The following is a 7483-nucleotide window of genomic DNA, read 5'->3' on the forward strand; positions in this document are numbered from 1 at the left end:
TATATATATATATATATATATATATATGCATAATATATATACATATGTATATATACATATGTATATATGTGTGCCTATGTACATGTATAATATACACCTATATATGTGTGTGCATACATATATATATCCACACGTATATGTGTGAGTATATATATACATAATATATACACATATGTATATATGTGTGCCTATGTACATGTATAATATACACCTATATATGTGTGCATACATATATATCCACACACTAGATAGCGTATTGAGTACTCTATTATTCCCGTTTGCTTGTCAATTTCAAAAAAATTTGTAGACTTATACTATATTTCCTAACCTTGCTTTACTCCATCCTAACAAAAGATGTTAACCTGGCGATCCTGTAGATATAAACTATTGAATAAGGAAAATAAAATAATTTTTTTTTAGATACGGCTAGAATGCGTTTATCTACCCCTGAATTTTTAATCTGGTATCCGTGGCGCTGTTGTCGTCTAAATTGATGGGAGATAACCTAGTGGTAAAGCCAGCGTCTTTCTTTGATTCAATGGTTGAGTACTTCTAGCGGCGGATCCTCCGTCGTTAATATCAACATTTTTTACAATCAGTTTGTCTCCTAGCCTCCACAAAGCAGCCGGAAATGTGAAGGTAAAGCACCATATTTTAGTTCACAATCGTGCATTTTTTTTTTGTTTGTTTTCTACCCTCTGAATTTTTTATGAATCATTCTGAAGAAATAACCTTTATTGTTGTGGCGGGGGTGACGGTGGTGGTTATTTCGTTAATGGTTTGAAAAATGGGGGTTCATTCTTCAATATAAAACATGTACGAAACGAAACCCCCATTATCTAATCACGACAAATGGAGGTATTTTAAGGGTACAGCGATGAATAAGTGGCATGAGCACTTTCTTTTGCTTACGGTCAGCTAACCTACCTCGACACGGTTCCATTTAAAGTACATGCTGTATATTTAAAACCACTTGCACAGAAAGCATCTTTTCACCCAAAAAATGCATCTGTCATTTTCGGATATAATAAATAAATATCGAAGAATCAGGTTTCAAAATGAATACCCCGAATTAAAAAAAAACATTAAAAAAAAACAATTTTTTCTCTACATGACACTGAATGAATGTTGACAATCGAAGTTCGGGAATATAATTTTAATTGATTTTGTAAACCCTTTGACAACTATGGAATTCGCTCAAATATTTCATTATAACCGCCTTTACAATTATTTTATTCAATTTTTGTTTTACATCCTTCATTTCTTTTCACATTTTGTTCGTAAACCGAATAAAATATATATTCACTTTTGATTGTCACCATTCATTTTTAATGTCACGTAAAATTTCCCCCATTTCTATTCGCTCACAAATGAGGTTGTCCATGGTCAGCCTATATATATATATATATATATATGTATGTGTGTGTGTGTGTATATATATATAGAACTGACTGTCCTTCTGCTAAGTGACAAAAATTTATATCCATTTTTTTTTTGTCTGAGAATCTCACGTCGTAAGAATTTCACTGTAAAAATAAATCGCTTTTCGCATTTATCATCCTTGATTTTTCTTTTTGTTCTTCAGAAATAGTTTCTCCCTCTTTTAGGAATTCTTACCAACCAGTTTGTGTCCCTGTTTGAGAATAGGTTTTTTTTTTAAATAAATCCTAGCCACCAAATAAGTCTGTAGACAGTAGATAGATGTGTGTGTATGTGTATATATATATATATATATATATATTATAATTATATATTTTAACATCTTATTGGAAATAGCGAAATCAGAGATTCCTTGCTAAAACAATTTGTAATATAAAACTATCCAATCTAGTTATCCATTTAACTTATATCGAGTCCTTTTTGGATTTCTAGCTTTCTTGATCTTTAACTAAACGTATATATGTATAATGTATGTATATATACATACACACACACACACACACACAATTTCTGGACCATAAAGAGCCATTGCTGCTGTCTCTGAGAACCAAGTCCCACTCACACTCTGTTTTCCTCTCTGTCTTTCTTGCAATATCTCGCTATACCTTCTTTCTAATTACTCCAGCTCTGTGCCTCCCCTTTTCCCTCTCCTACATATTTCCTTTTTCATTTTTTTTTTCTGTCTTCTTAATCCATCTTTCACTCTCTCACTCACATCTCCGCCTCCTTCTGCCCTTCTATAATTTGTATAATTTTTCCGTCCTCCTTCTCTCTCTCTCTCCTCTTGCTTTTACCCTTTTCCAATCTTTCCCTCCCTCTTTCTTTGTGTTTTACCTTATTCTTCATTTCTTTCTCTCTCTCCAGTTTTTATTCTCACCTTTTCTCTTTCTTTCTTTCTCCCTCCTCCTCTCTGTAACCCTTCCTTATCATTATATATATACTCTTCCTTTTTTTCGTCTTCATCCATTTGCTCTTCCCTCTCCCGTCAACATTTCACACTCTTATTTCCTTCCTTCATATTTTCACCCCCCCCCACTCCTTCATGTTTCTGCCTTCTCTTCGTATACATACATTTTTAGTTATATATACGAAACACATAGATACAAAATTTCCACACACACACACACACGTATATATGTATGTATTTCCATTACCTTTCTGTGTTCACTACAAGAAGAAAAGAACCTGACCTCCCTATTTTTTCGCCGTCATTTGAACAAAAATGAAAAATCTATGACGAGCGCGGTTACAGGAATTCATACCCGAATCTATATTCGCCATCATCGTGATACCCTCGCTTTTATATCACCTAGACTGAACACACACACAGTATATATCAACGACCTATCGATAGAAGGTAGTCTGCCGAAATCCGGGCTAATGTTTTAATGGTCCAGTAGCGAGGTCAACGTGTCGACTGTTTTTTTTGTTTTTTTTCCCCAGTCGTTTTCCTTTACTCTTTCCCCATTCACTGTTATCTTTCTCTGCCTGCCACCCCGTTATTCTTGGTACTCGGGTGGTGATTATTGCTACTGTGTTTTTCTTTTTTAGATGAGAAGAATTGAAATGTAGTTGGTGTGGGACCCACTTGGGTTGTGTGTGTAATAAATAAATATAAATATATATATATGTATATATATACATATACATACACACACCTCTCAGGGCATGGTTAAGTACAATCTAACTGCATCTACATTTTTTGCCAATCAACGTGTTGTGTGCTTTTTTTTTTTAAATATTTTTCTTTCTGAGCTAAGGGAAGATTAGATTTGTTTCTTATCCCCCATTTTAACATTGTTCTCATGTTTTACCAAAAGAGAGAGAGAGAGAAGATGGCGTTTCGTCTTTGATTTCAGATTACTGACCAAGCACTCACACACACAGTTCTCTCCTTCTCTCTCTTTCACAGTTCTCACACATTTAAGCAATGTGTGTGTGTGATTGTGTTTGTACTTGTCATTGATCTGAAACCAGGTGAAACGCTACGCAGACACACACACACACACGTGTGCGTGTGTGTGTGTGAATAACGTTACACAAGGCGAGAGGAACAGCGAAATAATTTACATTAAAAAATACATATTGATATCTTCTATCCTTCATTCATTTGATTTTCTTTTCTGATGCTTAATTGGTTGTTATATGATGTGTGTATAGTCTTCGGTGTTCGTTACACGCAGAAGGTACATTTGATCACATTTTAACCATCTATCTATTCACATACCTTGGAACTAAAATCGCGAAGGAAGGTCTGTCCACAAGTTATGTTCATGTCCGAATCGGCAAAGCCTGGGCAGCTCTAAATAAATTATCAACGGTCTGGAAATCTAAACTTCCATTAAATTTGAAACGTAATTTCTTTCGGGCGGTTGTGCAGTCAATTCTGTTTTATGGATGTACAGCATACTCTAACAAAGGCTCTTGAAAAGAAAATTGACGGAATTTATACAAGAATGCTTTGAGCTGCTCTGTACATCTGCTGGAGACAGCATCCTACGAAAGAACTTCTCTATGGTAATTTACCACGAATGTCATACGTCATCAGGGAAAGAGGAACAAGCTTCGCTGGACTATTATTGCTGGGAAGCAATGGATGAGATCATCAGCGTTCTTCTTTGAGAAGCGAAGCAAATGTTGGTAGACCTCTCCGAACCTACCGACATAAATCAACTGTGCGAGGACTCCGAGTGCACTCGAGAAGACCTGCCACGTGCAATGCCGGACCGAACAGACTGGAGACAACGAATCATGACGACTCGTGCAATAAACACGGCCGGATGATCTATCTGTCTATCCATCCATCCGATCGACAGTACTTGCTAAGAATAATACCCCTTTACCGTAACCATATAACTCTAAGAATTTTTCTTTTTAACCAATGAATTTTTCGGAAGGACCTATCCCATTAGCAACCATGTTACCCTTAATATTGATTTCAGTCTTGAAGAGAGAGAGTGTGTGTGTGTGTGTGTATCTATTCATTCAGCACTACATTGTCAACATCCTAAGGCTGGAATACAAAGTCGCCCCTGGTAAGGCCTCGACTGATGACTTTAAACCAGTATCGCAAGACATTTTATTTACTCCAGTAACCTTCTACTGACTCTGCCGATAATAATCCCGACGTCATTCACTCACACAACCTTCCTTCATGACAAATAAAAGAGAGATTAGGTTGCAAAAGAGGGTGAATGACGTCGTCTTCTCATGTCGACTTACAGATATCGAAGGATCGCCATAATCCTCAGTATTCAGCTTCCCTGGAAAATGCTTAGTTATCATAAGGAAAATAGCATTATTGTTATGATGGCGAGTTGGTAGAATCGTTACAGCGCCGGGCAAAAATGCTTAGCGTCATTTCATCCGTTTTTACGTTCTGAGTTCAAATTCCGCCGAGGTCAACTTTGCCTTTCATCCTTTCAGAGTTGATAAATTAAGTACCAGTTGCGTCCTAGGGTCGATCTAATCGACTGGCCCCTCCCTCCAAATTTCAGGCCTTGTACCTATAGTAAAAAGGATTATTATTAAGGCGGCCAGTTAGCAGACCCGTTAGCGCGCCGGACAAAATGTTTTGCAGTATTTTGTTCCCGCTCTTTTCGTTCTGAGATCAAATCCTGTCAAGATCTGGGGTTCGATGTAATCACGTAACTTGTTCTGTCCAAAAACCCCTAACTTTTTTCGTAAATGAGAAGCCATTACTATTTGTTAGTTATAATAAACCCCGAATAATCTGGTTGGTTTCTGTCAACAACCACCGCCATGTGGATGGTAAAATTATGGAGGGGAGTCGGATGGCACAAGTGTGTCCCAGGCACAAATGCTTTGTTGTAATGTTTGTTAGGTCCTTTTGCATTTGAGTTCAAATCATGCCGGGATCAATTTTTCTTTTCATCTCATCAGTAGTAGAGTCGATGTGGTCGTAGCCTCAGCCTCTATAAGAAATTATTAAAAAAAAATTACCAGCTGTGTCTTATAATTATGTTGTTTTAGTTTTTATTGAACAGTCATGAAAAGCGTTCTTCCGGTGACCATTTGTCTAACGAGGACTAAATTGTCAAACGTGTTGTTTTTTAAAGATTCGAGAGAATTTTGCTATTATTTCTAGCTGGCCGAGCGATCACAGAGAAGCATCCTTTATACCTGTATAATGGGGATTACTTCTCGTTCTTATTTCTTGTTTTTTTTTTTTTTTCGTGTTTGTGTTTATTAATTTTGATTGTATTCAACCCCTTCTGTCTTATTCCTGACGTAGATTCATTCAGTTATTTTTTTTTGTCTTCTGCAAAGTTTGCACTTTAACTTCGATAACCTCGGGTCTCGTAATACTTTGTCAAAACACCATTGACGAAGTTCTTTCCATGTATGGTAAACAGAACTTACGTCTTTGTGTTTCTTCTCCTCCTCCTCCCCTTCATGGATTTTGACATATGCGGAGCTGAGATGTCTTGCAGTGAGACGTCGTATTTTACACTTAACTTCAAAGGTATCTAACATAATATGCCCACCTGTATGTAGGTCTATATGTGTATGTATGTTTATGCATATCATCTGTAAATTTCGTATCAGTCCCTAGCTATAAATGTCAAATAATTTCCTTTACACCCTCCCTGTACACCTGACCTAATTATACATGTTAGAGTGAGTGTGCGCCTCTCTTTATGTATGTGCATGCATTTTTTTTTTTTCGTGTTTCAGTCATTAGACTGGCTGTGCTGGGGCACCTCCTTGAAGGGTTTAGTTGAACAAATCGATCCCAGTATTTTTCATTTTGTTATCTTATTCTACCGATCTCTTTTTGCCGAACTGCCACAGAGACATTAAACACCGGTTGGTGGGGTATAAACACAGTAACACACACACACACACACACACGTGTGTGTGTGTTAGGCTGCTTTCAGCTTCCGTTTGCCAAATCTACTCGTAGGGATAGTGGAAGACACTTGCCACGCAGTGGGACCGAACCCAAACCCACGTGCTTTGGAAGCTAATTTCTTAGTACAGCCACACTTGCATCGGTGTGTGTGTATTTGGTGGTAACTAAGTCCACAACGTATTTTTCGATTTCCTTTCCAATTGTTGACATTTCACTCGTCTAATATCCCTTCCATCACCCAAGAAAGGCATGAAGGCTGTACAGTCTCATTTCTTCCACCTCCACCTCGTGTCCCATCAACTCCACCTTCACCTTTTAAATCCGAAACCTAGATGGTTCCTAGAATAAAGGTTATTAGCATGTACATGTATAATAATGTGTGCCGTTGGATAACAGGAGGTGTTTAATTTCCATTAAGGAAAGGAAACCAGGGTTCGATGTCAGTCAGTAAGTAGCTGGCTCGGCTCTTTTTTATTATTTTCTTTCTTTTTTTTTTTTTGCTATTTTACAAGCAACCTGAATGTGTTAGGGTTGTCGACGTGTGAAATGGAGATTATACCACAGTAAGATAAATACTGTGCGCAGAGTCGATAACATGACTCAGCTTCAATTGCTTGGCTAAATTTTTTTTTCTTTCAAAGTGTCTGTTTACTGGGCATACATACACGGACGTGCACACAGACAGTCTGTCTACTTTTATAGTCAAAAGTACAGTACAGAGAGAAAGAGACAGATAGACAGGCAACATTTAGATATGTAATGTGTACAGATTGTGTCTGTCTACATTGCACAATATGGTTCTCATTTCAACATAAAATTTCCTGCTGTTTATTAGTGACAAATATATCACTAATAAACAACAGGAAGTTTTATATATATACTTTTTTATTAAAGCATCATTACTCTACCTTCGGTATTCGAGTACTATTTTTCCCCACCTTATTTTATAGTATGTCCGCATATATACATACGTATATAACAGACACATTCACTCGCTGAAGTATGTGTGTGTGTGTATGTGTTATATTCACACGTGTGAATTTTCATACCGTTAAGTTTTCTCTTCCCCTAAACTTCACCAAGTCATAACCAACACTCACTGTGTTACTAGCTGTAAACAGTGTATATAAAATATCGACTCAGTATTTTCTAATCTTTTGTCTCTTT

At 36.9% G+C, this 7483-nt stretch overlaps 1 long non-coding RNA gene across 2 annotated transcripts in view; it reads left to right on the forward strand.

The window, feature by feature from the left end:
* The first annotated feature begins 490 nt into the window (after positions 1 to 490).
* LOC128250794 (uncharacterized) overlaps positions 491 to 7483 on the forward strand; it is a 179593-nt gene continuing 172600 nt past the window's right edge. The window contains exon 1 of one of the 2 annotated variants that reach the window (XR_008266776.1): positions 491 to 639. This is a non-coding gene — a long non-coding RNA (uncharacterized LOC128250794). The remainder of the gene's footprint in view (positions 640 to 7483) is intronic. The other variant, XR_008266775.1, reaches the window with a different exon arrangement.

The sequence above is a fragment of the Octopus bimaculoides genome, chromosome 25 (genome assembly GCF_001194135.2).
Source record: "Octopus bimaculoides isolate UCB-OBI-ISO-001 chromosome 25, ASM119413v2, whole genome shotgun sequence".
Classification (NCBI taxonomy): Eukaryota; Metazoa; Mollusca; class Cephalopoda; order Octopoda; family Octopodidae; genus Octopus; species Octopus bimaculoides.